The 14,226-nt window shown below is 45.0% G+C and overlaps 1 long non-coding RNA gene across 1 annotated transcript; it reads right to left on the bottom strand.

Annotated features, from left to right (window-relative positions):
• Window positions 1-3,644: 3,644 nt before the first annotated feature.
• LOC111769853 (uncharacterized) lies at window positions 3,645-10,799 on the bottom strand. Its single transcript, XR_002802675.2, has 3 exons — window positions 10,639-10,799; window positions 10,211-10,286; window positions 3,645-5,780 (listed from the first exon to the last, which is right to left on the bottom strand). It is a non-coding gene; the product is annotated as an uncharacterized lncRNA (long non-coding RNA).
• Between the last annotated feature and the right edge of the window lie 3,427 nt (window positions 10,800-14,226).

Here is a 14,226-nt window from a genome sequence, read left to right as displayed (position 1 = left end):
GGGGTCTGTGGGGGTGAAGTTCTTTACTTGCTTCACCTCTGATCTCTGCAATAAGCTCGAGTCCGTGGATCATGTCTATTTTTCTGAATAAAGAACCGGGCACCTGAGACACGCATGGCCTCTCGCCAAGCCCTGGGCAGCCTGTGAGAGCACGGATGACGTTTCTATCCCCGGATCACTCCACCTTCCGGGGGTGCACATGTCCTCCATGCAGCCACCAGGAGGCTGTAGACTGAAAACCTGTGTGGGACTCCTTCTGTTCCAAGTCCTGGTCTAGACAAATCTAGAGCCTCTGACCCTGGGAATAACCCTGTGGGGTAGGTTCAATCCTTACTTCCTTTCCACAGTGGGGGAAACTGAGGCAGGAAGAGGTTGGTGCCTTGTCCAAGGTCCTGCAGCTTCTCAGCAGTGGAACATGGGAAGCCGGGCTCTGAAGTCTGTGTTCTGACCACTGAGGGTGCTGCTCATTACTGATGCACTGAGACATCTCTTAGCGCATCCCAGATCACAACCCAGGAGCAGGTGTCTCACCCCAGGGTATGGGTTTAGGCCCAGGGTCAGCCTGGAAAAGGAGACAGGCTGGGAGCTTGAGTGTTACCTGTGCCCAGTAGACTATTCCGTTACTACAGTGAGAAAAGAGCCCTGTAAGAACCAGGGGCATTTTGGGAATCACCCATCGCTCTGTCCTAAATGCCATTAACCAGGTTTAACCGAGTTTTATAATATTTCTCGTGCTTTTCTAAGCAATCAGCATTGAAAATACACCCTATTAGGCTGAACCACAGAACCACTGCCAAAATGCATCCTTAGTTCTGTGGCTCGTGCTCAGGGTTGGAGTGGCATCTTGTGAAGCAAGATGAGCCCGTGTGAGGCCACAGCAGTCCAGGATGGCAAAGCCACAGCCACATGCCCGAGACACAGCAGCTGGCAGGCCGCCCTGTGCGGGCCACCCCGCCAGGCGCTGGAAAGCTAACATTTCAAAACGAATGGCTCCCAGTGTTCATTAGGCATTGGTGCAGGTGTTTACCTATGCCACACTTTTTCCCATAAAAGGATTTAAGGCAGCTAATTACCTACTCATTTTTTTAAGTGTTAAAATGTGAAGACTGAACTTTTCCTTTAGAAATATGACCCACCTAATCTTTATTTTTTTATGAATATAACTTCAGAGAACAAGAAAATCGTTTCTGAAAGATGAACACAATATGTAATTTTTTAGACAAAAGCTGAAAGACAGAAAATTGTAGGACTAAAGGCAGTCATGGGATTCTGAAGCAAGTGTTTTCTTTGTGAAGCAGTGGAATGAATGTTCATTTCTTCAGAGACTGAAAGAAAGTGAAGGTATTGAAAGCAGCCAGTCACAGACGGGTCAGGAGGGGGTCTGTGGGGAACTCTCAGCCGAGGCTGCTTTTCCTGGAGTTTCTGTATTGCCCTGTCTTCTGCCCCAGATGCTGCCTCCTTGGGCATAACCCGGCTCACCGCACACAGTACTTCTCTGTCAAAGGCATCCACTCGGGAACAAGTGGCTCACAGGTAAGTGGCTCCGCTCCTCCGTTGTCGTGATCTTCCCTGCACCATAAAAGCAAATGGTATGAGCCAAAACAGTTTACTCTGAGGCAAATATTGCAATAAAGTTTCCAATTTATACTGAGTCGAGGTGTACCGAAAATATCAGCACTGTATATTGACCAACTTTTTAACACGGTTGTGTGTTTTTCCATACGCATTTTTAGGATCAAAGAAACACAAATTATGTTTATTTATGAGTACAATATAGTCAAGCTCATTTTGAAAAGTTTTAGAGAAACATTTATCATCTTAGCAAAATCCCTAAAGCATTTTCTATAGCATGGGAAATGTCCATTTATCAACGAAGATTTATCAAGAACGTAAATTAATGGCTTCTCTTTGGTGACACCTGAGTCTCCAGCGAAATGCGTTTTTAGAATTTAAAGCTGCACAGCACATGCTGAACTTGTCCTAAACATGATCGTGATTCTGCTTGAAATGCTGTTCACGCTCTCGCTCATTTCTCCCAAAAGCTTTCTTGAGACGTCGGCAGGGGCCAGGCGCATCTCGCCCTCAGCGGTCCTCACTTTAACTGCCCGCACCTGAAATTCTCTTTGGCAGAACTTCCTTGGGCTATGGGAGCCCCTGCCCAAATGATGGGAGCCAGAAAGGCGTCAGAACGTCCACCCCTCCCTCCAGGGCAGCCCTCGACCAGGGGCCAGCTGAGGCAAGGAGAGAAGCTGGGCCCCCGTGTCTGAGTTGGGAGTAAGTTGGCAGCACAACTTACACGCCAGGGCCCCTGTGGGGTCAGGCTGAGTCTGGGACTTTCTCTGAAGCATGTCCTTGCCCAGCTTCTTCCCTTTCCCTTTCTGCTCCCCCATGCACCTGGAAATCATTCCTTAATAATCACTGTGTGTGAGACCCTGTCTCAGAGTATCTTTTTGGGAAAACTGACCTAAAACCCAGGCAGGATGGTGATGTTAGAAATTCCAAATAAATACTTCTCACCATGGTAGAAAGTGGAAACCTTGTTTTCCTCTGACTTGACACATTCTTAAGAATATAAGTTATAAAGTAAATTGAAAAATCTTAATGTTTTCAATCTTCTTTATCAATTTTGGGTGCAATATGCAATGCTTTGTCAACAGAATCACCCATGGTCAGACTAGAGAAGTGCATTATCTGGACTGCCGTGTCTGGGAGCCTTTGGGGAAGTGAGGTAGTTGGGACGCAGGGCTGGAAAGATGCCGTTGGCCGGCTCCTGATGTATACACTATGTATGCACATGGTTTAGAGACTTACGAAGATTACCAAGCGGGAAAAAATTGGCTCAGTCAACCCAAGCATGCCCTTTCTACCTCTGCTAAGGTAAAATTGACGGATGATGTTAGCTCTGTTGATCTAAGGATGAGAAATTTAAAAAGAAAAAGAAAGAAATCCTCCAAAGTGGAAAAATTCAACCTACTTACATACGTGAAGTCATTGATCATAACTCCGTTTAGACAAGTTCCACTTCCTTCCTCTGGCTACAAGCCACCAAAGTCCTGACAAGGGGCCTCGCGATCCCCCTCCATCGGATAAATTCATCTGAAGTACGCCACATGCCTCAGGTGGATGCTACCTGCATTCTAGTGCCAAAAGCAATTGAAAACTCAATGGAAAACAAAGAGCAAATGAGGAAAAACAGTGGCTGACCCTCAGTCCTGTGTTGGCAATTTGGGGCAAAGGGGTCAGTTTTCATGGTTGTTTTTCAACAGATAAAGCGAATCATATAAAAACATGGTGGTTGTTAAAACCTGGGGGCTGAGCCCCCTACCCCAGACACCCTGAGGGCACATGCTGCAGGTGAGGGGCCGAACCCAAGACTTTCCTTCTCAAGTGTAATTGGACTTGGCCTGGAGCAGAGCAAGCTTTAAGTCGTGTATGGAGGGAAGGGCAACCGTTCTCTCCTAAATCTTCTCTGTGGGCTTACAAACAGCGAGGTTTCATGGAACTACTCTGCAGAGGGACGGTAAACAGCAGCTTCCCCTAACCCTCCCACTCGTCAGTCAGTGGGGCATCTGGACTTTGTGTGGGCAGACGAATGACAATCATGACTTTGTAGAAACCCAATTAGTAATTAGTGAGCTAGAGAGTCTTATCAGATGCTTTTATCATCTTCTTGCATCACTTGACTTATTAAGCATTCCACACTTCTTGCCATAGCAAAGTAAATTATTCCCCTAAAGATAGATGCGTACAAAGGCCAAAGTGAAGATTGAGCAATTATCCATGTGATTCCTTCACTGCACACACATGCTCTCCTTGCACCCCACGGGGGGACTCCTCCATTCCTCTTGCTCCTCCAGCCCCCCAATAAATTCCAGCTGTATATTGGTGGCCTTGCCCCTATCCCCAAGCTCTAGGCATTCTCACTGGACCTTGCTCCTTAGCACTTTAAGCTCACATGCCCCAAAATCAAACCACAGTCTTCCCTCAAAGCATACCCCCTTCTGGAACTCCCCTGTTCAGTTGAAGGCATTGCCGTCTACTAAGACGTCAAACCAGAAACCAAGAGTCACTCTAGACTTCGGCCTTTCCCTCAGAGTGGCTGGGCACCCACTGTTTTCATGTGTTCCTTTCTCTAGCTAAATCTGCATGTCCTTTATAGGTAAACATAAATGTCACCTCTTGCCAAAGCTTTCTTAGATAAACAAGGTGTCTGGCTCCATATTTAGGTGAATACCAGATAGTTCAGAGGTGGACAGTGTATCACAGTCAGGAGAGGTCTGGGCAGTCTCCAAGGTCTTTCTGCTGCTTCTAAGCCAGGGCTCCAGGCTCGGCCCCTTCCTTGTGCAGACAGCCCCTCTGTATGAGCCCTTGCCATGTGCAACACACACCATCAGGTGCAATGGGGAATTGCAAGATGAAGAAACAAAAGAGGGGTGGGACTTTGTGCCTGCCCTCAGGGAGCTTCTCCAGCAGCTGGAAACATCAGAAGGACCTTCGGATCATTGTAATTTGAGAGCCGGCTTCTTGGTCTCCTCCGAGCCCCAGATTCTAAAGGTTTGGCAGGAGACCTGACCGCTGAGAATTAAGAACTGCAGAGCCGCGAGACGAGGAAACCATTGAAGGCGTTATTGCACTTCTTCAAGTGAGTGCAGACGGTGCCTGCAGGAGAGCGGAGGTAGTGGGAGTTGGGGCAAGCAGGACCCTTGGAACTCTCTGGGAGGTAAGAGGGAGGGAAAAGTCAGCACAACTCCAGCGTTCCAGTTTGAGCAGCTGGATCACCATTTATGACATGGAGAACACCAGGAAAGTAAGAGAGATTAGGGGGAAGATTGTGGATTCGGTACAGCATCCTGAGTTTGGAGTAATGCAGGACAGTTAAGATGGACTTCCAGCAGGAATTTACAGACCCGTATGTGGAGCTCAAGGAGGAGCGAGGCATGTGGGTTGGGCCAGAGACACAGGTACGAAAGTTCTCAGCATGCAGATGTTAATAAAGTCTCCAGGGATGGTGAGGTTTCCAGGGCAGTGTGTGGATGGGGATGAGCAGAAGGCGAGGACATCGCCCAGAGGAACACCAACATTTGAGAAAGGTGTGTCTTCTCTCTGATTTTCCGGGGTCTAGGAGAATACTTCTCCTCAGTGTACCAAGAACTCAAGCTATTCCCTTCTTTTTGTATATACTGTATACCATAGTGTATATGCAGGCTAGACATTTTCACCTGAGCTTCTAGGTGGCCCAGAAATGCTTCAGTTCCACTGGTGAGAACAGATCACCCTCAGGTGCTGGGCTTCTCTGCAGCCAAGCCACCAAATGTCCCAGTAGTCCTTTCTGTATTTGGTAATAGGCTCAAGCATGTATTTTCCAGGAGGATTCAGCCCACAGACCCTTCCCCTTCTGGCCGAGGCTGAGCCTGGTGATATGAGGCCACACTTGAGGCAGTGCTGGGGACACCTGTCTCCACGTGGACATTGCATTAGGGTTTGAACATACTAGATGGGGGCAATGAACATTTACAAATCCAGGATGTAAAACAATTGAGGCTTAACGGCATCAGTGGAAGGCTTGACCACCACCTGGCATGTCAGAAGTACCATCGGTGGGGAGAACGGCACACATCAGTGTCTCATGAAACGCTCAGAAGTCACAGATGACACCACACTCAGATGACATTCAAGTGATCAAGATCCTCAAGTCGACTAGGCTGGTGACTTTGGAGAAGACTGACTGGAGTGACCATTCCTGCACAGCGTGGTCATGCCGAGCAGCATGGCATCCTCTCCTGGATGGGTGAAATAGAGACCAGACAGACAATAGAAAAACATCAGTGAAACGGAGCTGGTTTTTTTTTTTTTTAAAGATAAACAAAACTGACAAAACTTTAGCTAGATTAACTAAGAAAAAAGGAGAGAAGCCTCAAACAAATAAAATCAGTAATGAAAAAGGAGGCATTAGAACTAAAACCACAGAAATGCAAAGGATCATAAGAGATGACGATGATCATTTATACAGCAAATTCAACAACCTAGAAGAAACAGATAAATTCCTAGACACGTACAACCTACCAAGACCAGCATCACCCTGATACCAAAGCCAGACAATGACACTATGAGAAAAGAAAATTTTAGCCCAATATTCCTGATGAAAACAGATGCAAAAGTCCTCAACAAAACACTAGCAAACCAAATTCAACAGCACTTTAAAAGGCTCATACACTCTGCTCCTGTGATATTTATCCCTGGGATGCAAAGATGTTTCAACACGAGCAAATCAATCAGTGTGATACCCCACATTATCAAAATGAAGGCTGAAAATCACAGGATCATCTCAATAGAGGCAGAAAAAGCATGTGACAAAATTCAACATCCTTTCATGATAAAAACTCAACAAATTACATATAGAAGAAATATGCCATAACACAATAAATGCCATTTATGACAAGCCCACAGCAAATATCACTCCCAATAGTAAAAAGGTAAAAGCTTTTTCTCTAAGATCAGGAATGGGACAAAGGTGCACACTCTCACAACTTTTATTCAACATCATACTAGGAGTCCTAGCGAGAGCAATTAGGCAAGAAAAAGAAATAAAAGGCTTTCAAATCAGAAGTCGTCTCTGTTTGCAGGTGACATAATCTTATATACAGTCCTGTGTCGCTTAACGACGAGATACTTTCTGAGAAATGTGTTGTTAGGTGATTTTGTCATTGTGTGAACTTCATAGAGTGCACTTACACAAACCCACAGGTAGAGCCTACTACACCCCTCGGCTGTATGGTCCTCATCCCACGGGCCCGCAGTCCTATATACAGTCCATCACTGACTGAAACATTGTCAGGTGGCACGTAACTGTATAGAAAATCCTAAAGACTCCACCAAAAATCTGTTAGAACTAACACGTTCAGTAAAGTTGCGGGATATAAAATCAGTGTACAAAAATAAATAGCATTTTTATATAGTGAAAAAAACCATCTGAAAGAGAAACTAATTAAACAATCTCATTTACAATATCCTCAAAAACAACAAAATACTTAGGAATAAATTTAAGCAAGGAGGTGAAAGACTTGTACACTGAAAAGCCTAAGACATTGCTGAAAGAAACTGAAGAAGACACACGGAAATGGACAGATATCTGGTGTTCACGGATTGGAAGAATTAATACTGTTAAAATGTTCAGATTACCCAAAGCAATACGCAGACTCAATGCAATCCTTATCAAAATTTCAGGGGGTGTTTTTGCAGAAATAGTAAAAATAATCCTAAAATTTGTACGGAACCATAAAAGACCCCAAATGGCCAAAGCAATCTGGAGAGAGAAGATGAGAGCTGGAGGCATCACGCTTCCTGATTTCAAACTATGTTACAAAGATACAGGAATCCAAACAGTCTGACACTGACATAAAGACAGGCACATAGACCAAAAGACTAGACTAGAGAGCCCAGAGACGAACCCTCACGCATCCAGTCCCCTAGTCTTTGACAAGGGTGTGAGAACACACAGTGCAGAAAGGACAGTGTCTTCAGTAAATAGCGATGGGAAAATTCTGAAAGGAAAGACAAGTCCTTCATCAAGGTCGGGAGGGTCTTGACTGCTCAGTCCCTGCTTGATTCTCTAAATGCTTTGTCTTGCCCACCACGCCCCTCTCGCCGCGGAGCCCTGCTGTCTGATGGCTGTTCCCTTCCTCTGACCCCGCAGCTCCTTCAAATATCAGCTCCAGCCCACCTGTCAGAAAGGCCTCCCCTGGCCCCCAGACTTGCCAGTTCCTTGCATTCTAGGGCTTCAGGGAGCTTGTGCTTCTCCACGGCCACACTGGTTGTGGCTGCAATTTTAAATATGTCTGTGTGATGATCTGATCAACGCCTGTGTCTCCTCCCCACTGTACATCCACGAGGACAGGGAGTACTCATGTCCCAGCACCCCTCCGAATCCTCAGGGTCCAGAACAGTGGCTGGCACACAAGGGGGTGACCACAAGAACACGCTGGAAGAACTCGGAGACACCCAATCAGACGAGACTCCCAACGCAAGAACCTTCGGAGACTCAGAGCAAGACTGGGTCTCTCCTTGAGCTCAGAAGTTTCTGGTTCCTCAGTTTCACTCTCTTACAAACAAAGGATTAGCTGAGAGTTTAACCTCATTACTCAGGGATTCTCGCCATTAAACTGGAGGCAAGCATGGAAATGCTTTAATTAAGAAGGTAGATTGTTTAAAATGACATAGAATAGAGAAAAGAACAGCCTGAAGATTTTAAGAATTTAAGTGATTTGAATAAACAGCAGCAACAGCAAATATTGCTCCAAAATAATATACAAATTTTGATACGGAAATATGCAAATATATAAAGGGGGGAAATTAAACAAAAGACACAAGAAAGGGGGAAAACAGTTATGAGAAAGAAGGTAAGAGAACAACTCTTGAAGGTATGGTTAATCAACGACCAGGGACGTGTCTGCAACGCAGATTCAAACCCTCTGTACTTAAGGCTTTGCTGGCCATCCGGGCTCAGCTACCCTTCCCGTGGATTACTCACACTCAAAAGGCAACTTTCATTTCCTCACATTTGTCCCTCCTAATAAATAGTCTGTCCCATTTGAAAATTATTGACCAAAACTCCTCAATAACTCAATTTGGTTTATTTGTATCCATCAGAGTAGATTTGGAAAACAAATTTATTAATAATCATACCTAAGAGATACATCATTACACTTCAGAATGCTATAAATTTTTCTCATGTATCAAGAGATCAACACATTAACCTGGTAATTAGGAAGCTTGGTGTCCCATCATTTCTGGGGACCATGGTCTGTGGCGGAGACCACATCTTCACTTATATACAGGACCCCCACAACAAGTATTTGCACAGGCACTTCACTGAATGTTGGGGAGTACGCAGTTTTCAGTGCTAATTCGCAGAATTCAGAGACCCAATAGAAGGCTTCTCATCTCACCTGGGATTGCAGGTAAACTGCCTTCCCTGTGAGCACACACAATGCTCCTTCTTTAGAAATGCAGAGTGACCCAAATCCAAATGGGTTTCCAGCATTAGTGAGATGTAATTGGCATATAACGCTGAGTAAGCTTAAATTGCACAATATGATGATTTGATATATGTACATACTGCAAAATGATTACCACAATAAGCTTAGTTAATAATCCTTCACCTCGTATAGTTTTATTTATGTATATACATATTTGTGGTGAGAATTTTTTAAATCTACACTCTTAGCAACTTTGAAATATACAATACAGTATTGCTAACTATAGTCACCATGCTGTGCATTAGAGCCCCAGAACTTATTCATCTCATACTTGGAAGTTTGTACTCTTCAGTCACCTTCGTCCATTTCCCCCACCCTCGCCCCTTCCCCTGGCAACCATCAATCTGTTTCTATGAGTTTGGGGTTTTTTTTTTAGATCCACATATAAGTGAGATCATATGGTATTTGTCTTTCTCTGTCTGACTTATTTCACTTAGCATAATGCCCCCAAGGTCCATCCGTGTTGTCACAAATGGCAGGATTTCCTTCTTTTCTGTGGTAGAATAATATTCCATTATATATATACGTATATACACCACATGTCCTGGATCCATTCATCCATCCATGGACACTTAGGTTGTTTCATATTTTTGACTGCTGTGAATAATGCTGCAATGCAAGTAGGGTACAGATGTCTTCTTGAGATGGTGATTTTCTTTCCTCTGGATATATACCCAGAAATTTAAATTTCCCCGAAGCTCAAATTTTAAAAATTTTGATTATGATGTTTACTCATCTAATATACTTTGAGCTTTGATCTTCACTTTAGGAGGTTTTATGTTTTCATTTTACCCTTACTCCTTTGAATATTTCTAAATTTCCGTCATCTCCCTTCATACTTTTTCTCCGGGAGAACATCATTGGTCATCACAACAAAAGACACACATATCTCCAGTCCCACTGTCACAGAGCGCTTAATTCTCAATGAGTCAATATGTGAGCTTCCAGCACTCCTTAAAGAGCTGGGAATTTTATTCAGCAATGAGCCTGACATAACTCTTCCCCCTCCCTCGGTGGGAGGGAATTCTGTGGGCTGCGCAGTCTCTACAGAGAAGGCTGTGATAAGGCAGCGCTACTCAAGTCTACTCTGTGCTTGAAAGTTACAAACCCATCAAGTTAGAGAGGACTGAGCTTATTAATGTCCCCAAAGGCATCAATGCTAGCGTTTAGATTACCTTTTGCAAGCCTAAAAAAGCAGTTCCACTTGTAATTATCTTCTCATAAGATGTAATCATAAATGACACCGTAGCTCTGAAATAAACCAGAGGAAACTAGAGTATTTTATGTGAAATTTAACATTCTACTGCACTCTTTTTCACAATGTACAAGCTCAAATAATATGTCAGAGATTAACTCGACCATTCTTTAATTCCGATTCTGCACAGCAGATTTCACGTTATTTAAAAGGCTTTATATAAAAGTCATTCGAACGTGAATAATTGAAATTATTTTTAATGATTGTCCCATTAGAGACCCAACTTACACAGATCTCATACTGACCTAGTTTTTTTCTTTCTTTCGTCAGCTTATTTTACTGGTGAATTTAAACAGATTCCTCTCTAATTAGATATGTACTTTTCAAACACTATTGGAAAATAGCTACCTTTAACATTTGTTCTTCAAATCTGTCATCCTCACGTTGTCTCAGGACACAGTGACTGCCTGTTATGTTTATACATGGATTTTCTCCACAAATCCCTGTCAATTATGCTGCCAGGAAGCTCTTGATGTCTTCTAACCTTTCATTGTGAAGAATGTACATTTAATTACCGGGGAAATGACTATGATGTAATAGGTCAAGACACACACGGCTGCTGCCTCGGAGGAGCTCTGCAGAGGAGCTCCATGACCAAGGAGGGCCAAGAAAGTTCACCGGAGGAAGCCTGAATATGCCAGCCTCTTATTCCACCCAGCGGGGATGAGCACCTGGTTCATTAATAAAACCAACTCAATTATAAAGGATGCAAACTTGCCTTAAACATTTAAAAACATAAATATTTATTCAATCACTCTTCTTGATGTAGAGTCAAAGACTTGTCTTTAGATAAGAATTTTCTCATAGGTGGGAATCGGCCTCTATGATTTCTAGTTTGTTTTTGTAGCCTGGTGATTCACGACGATATTTGCAGAGCAATGCAAGTGTCGTGACAAGGTAGCATTTTTTTGGATTTTGTAGAGTTCTATATCAGAACGTTTAATTCTGTATTTACAAAGTCTTTGCAAAGCACACAACAAGTTTCATATAAAAAAACTCCTCTCATGTTTACTTATATAAATATTTTGTATTATATCTATATTGCTGTTGACTGTTCCTCAATATTTAATTGAACTGTGTAATTTAATAGCAGGGATAACTGGTGTGATAGGAGCTGGAGAAATCACAGCTGGTTCTTGGTGAAGGTGAAATTCAATCTATGGGCAGCAGGGAGGTCCAAGCGCAGCCCTGGCACCAACAGGTGCGTATTCGGGAGCGATGGAGAGCCAGTCAGCTGGAGAGCCGCTGACAAAAAACCAGGAAATTCCTCAGTTAGGACCCTGTGTGGATTTGGCTGGTAAGCGTATGCTTTCACCAAATTACTGCTCCAGATCAGCAAAGCCAGGGCACTTCCATGCCCCCCAGGTGGAACCCCCCATGTGACTGTCAGAATACAAATCAGATTCTAGCCACACTTCCCTGCTGTGAATCCTGCTTGGCATCAGGCCTTAAGCACGCAAACCCCAAAGCTCCATGACGAAGTTGTAAGCAGAGCCCCGCTTGCTCAGTGGCGTGCCCACCAGGCTCATTGCTATGGACATTGGTGCAGGTTCAGCTTCAGCATCACAAGAACAAGAAGCTTGCAGAGAGGGCGGGCATGTCTCTGGACATGGTCACGGCCGCTCCTGCCTGGCCATTTCTTTTAGCCTCTGCAAGCTCCTCTTGAGTAGAGTCGGCTCCACCTGTAGGGCCTGAAAATGGTGGAACGAATAGCCAGAATGGGAGCCTTTGAATTATCTTGGATTTCGTGTATTTGACCTCTAATTCTTATTAGGTACGAGCTAATAGAAATAGTTGCAAATTGTGAAGAGCACAGATCACATGGTCTCATTGGAGGGTGCGGTGTGGCCCCAGCACCGACTCTTCTGGCAGAAGAATGGAGGGAGAGTGGAGTTCCCATGTGGGGCAATGAAGTGGACTCAAGTGGTCCTTACAGAAATGGAAGGGGTAATTTCCAGTGGTCTCAGGGAACAAGAAGTGCGGTAAGGGGACGTCCCTCCTCCTTGGTTGCCGGGACTGTTAATTTGCTCCATTAGCCACTGTACATGCTCAGAAGGGAAACTGAGTCTCTTGCCTGAACTATTTTATTTACTTAAGACACTGCAGTGGATCAGAACTTATAAAATAAATATCACAGTACCACAGAAGTATACTAAGAACTTCTAAAGTCTTACTATAAAATACTCTTTGTGGGGGAACTACAGATTTGCAGACTCGGTGGCAAAGAAGAAACAGCTCTCGCTCTGATGGCAATCGGAAAACGGGATCCTAACAGAGGCGCCCATGCCCAGCCGTCATCACAGACACTGCACAGGAGTGTTGATGTGCTTGCTGAACTAGGATGGAAAACTTTGGGAAACTAGAGCTCACCACAAGGCTTAGAAAGTTCGCCTTCTCCTCCTTTCCCCCGTGCCCGTATCTGCTCCAGTCCCCCGTGTGCCAGCGAGAAGGAGATGCACTCTTAGAAGGTGGCCTGGCCTCAGGAAGCATGCAGGGCCCTTTACCTGTGTGATCTGCCTTAGCCCCCAGGCCCCCAGCATAGTCAGTGCTGTCACGATTCCCCTGCACAGAGAAGCAAAATCATGCCAGGAGACAACCGTGTGCTGGTGCGTTTTTAACGGCCTGCTGTCCCAGAAGCAGAAGCTGTGATTTATAGCCTTTGCCTATTTCTATGGTGTAAATTTTCCCACCCTGGCCAATTTCAAGCTACTGGTGTGACATCACCTGTTACCGAGTATGAAGTTGGGCAGTGATGGGTACGGCGAGCTCCAGCCACCACTGAGAGAGATTAAGGAACTAATCGATCCAAGGGCCGTGGACTTGAAAAAGCTGAGTCAGCAGTCACCCAGGCAGCTTTGTCCTCCACCATTTAGACACGCACAGCATTATTTTCTGGGTTAGAGCCTTGAAAATATGCAAAAGCCAAAGAGGGTAATTGGGCCCTCAGAAGTCCACCAGTTAGCCCTTCATGCACTTAAGGTTTTGTTGGGTATTTTTTTCCTGAAAATAATAACATAGCTCCCTGTTGGGGGCTTAGGGACCCCAGCACATGGTGGGAGTTAGCATCCAAGCCACGGGCTCTGCTTTCTCTCCAGGTGCTATTTTTAGTTCCCAGATGTTAGAGGTTTCCTCCTTCCACAGCCCACTCTCTCCATCCCTGGCAGTTTGTTGATCCCTATCCCCGGGCGTCACTGTCGTCTCTTCTCCAGATCCACGGGTGACTTGTCCTTGTTTAACTTCTCTGGAGCCAGGTTTGTAACGACCTTACTTCTCCAGAAGACCCCTTTTCTGGGACTTCCAACCGCCTGGCTGCATGTCTTGCAGTGAACATTTGGACAAAAACCCTGCGAAGCCACCAACGTGCGACTTTCAGCAAACCTTGACTGACAGTGACACACCATGCCTGCAGAAGGACGAGCAGTTCCCGACTGCGGGTAATCGCTCTGTGCTAACAGTGGGACTGGCAAAGCTGTGTAGGTCAGACATGTGCCTGCCTAGGAACAAAAGTGGCAGGGGACTGCCAGGTGGTTCCACATTGCAGCTCTCCTCCCCAACCTTTTGAAGGTAAAGGGATTCTCTGCAACATGCAAGCTGCTCCAGCTCTCCGTGATAAGGGAGGGGACCCCGGCTGTCCATGCAGGCTCTGATTTATTTCCATGGAGCAGAGAGAGTCGAGAGTCAGAGGGCTGGAAACATGGACATGGTCGTGTCTGTGTTTGTAAAGTCACTTAAAATTGTTTGTGTTCTCTGTTCCCACGTAAGCATCTTCAACAAGAGGAATCAAAATGCTCCTAGTTATTCCTATCACAGCTGGATAGTTCCCTCAGCCTGGGTTTCTCCTTCTGTAACATGAGCTCGCCACACTCTGTTAACGGTGAAGCTACCCAGAAGAGTGCAGGCACTAAAACAATAAAGAAGCCAGTTCTTCTCGACTCC

Source organism: Equus caballus, chromosome 21 (assembly GCF_041296265.1).
Source record: "Equus caballus isolate H_3958 breed thoroughbred chromosome 21, TB-T2T, whole genome shotgun sequence".
Lineage (NCBI taxonomy): Eukaryota > Metazoa > Chordata > Mammalia > Perissodactyla > Equidae > Equus > Equus caballus.
This window is presented reverse-complemented; position numbering and strand designations above follow the sequence as displayed.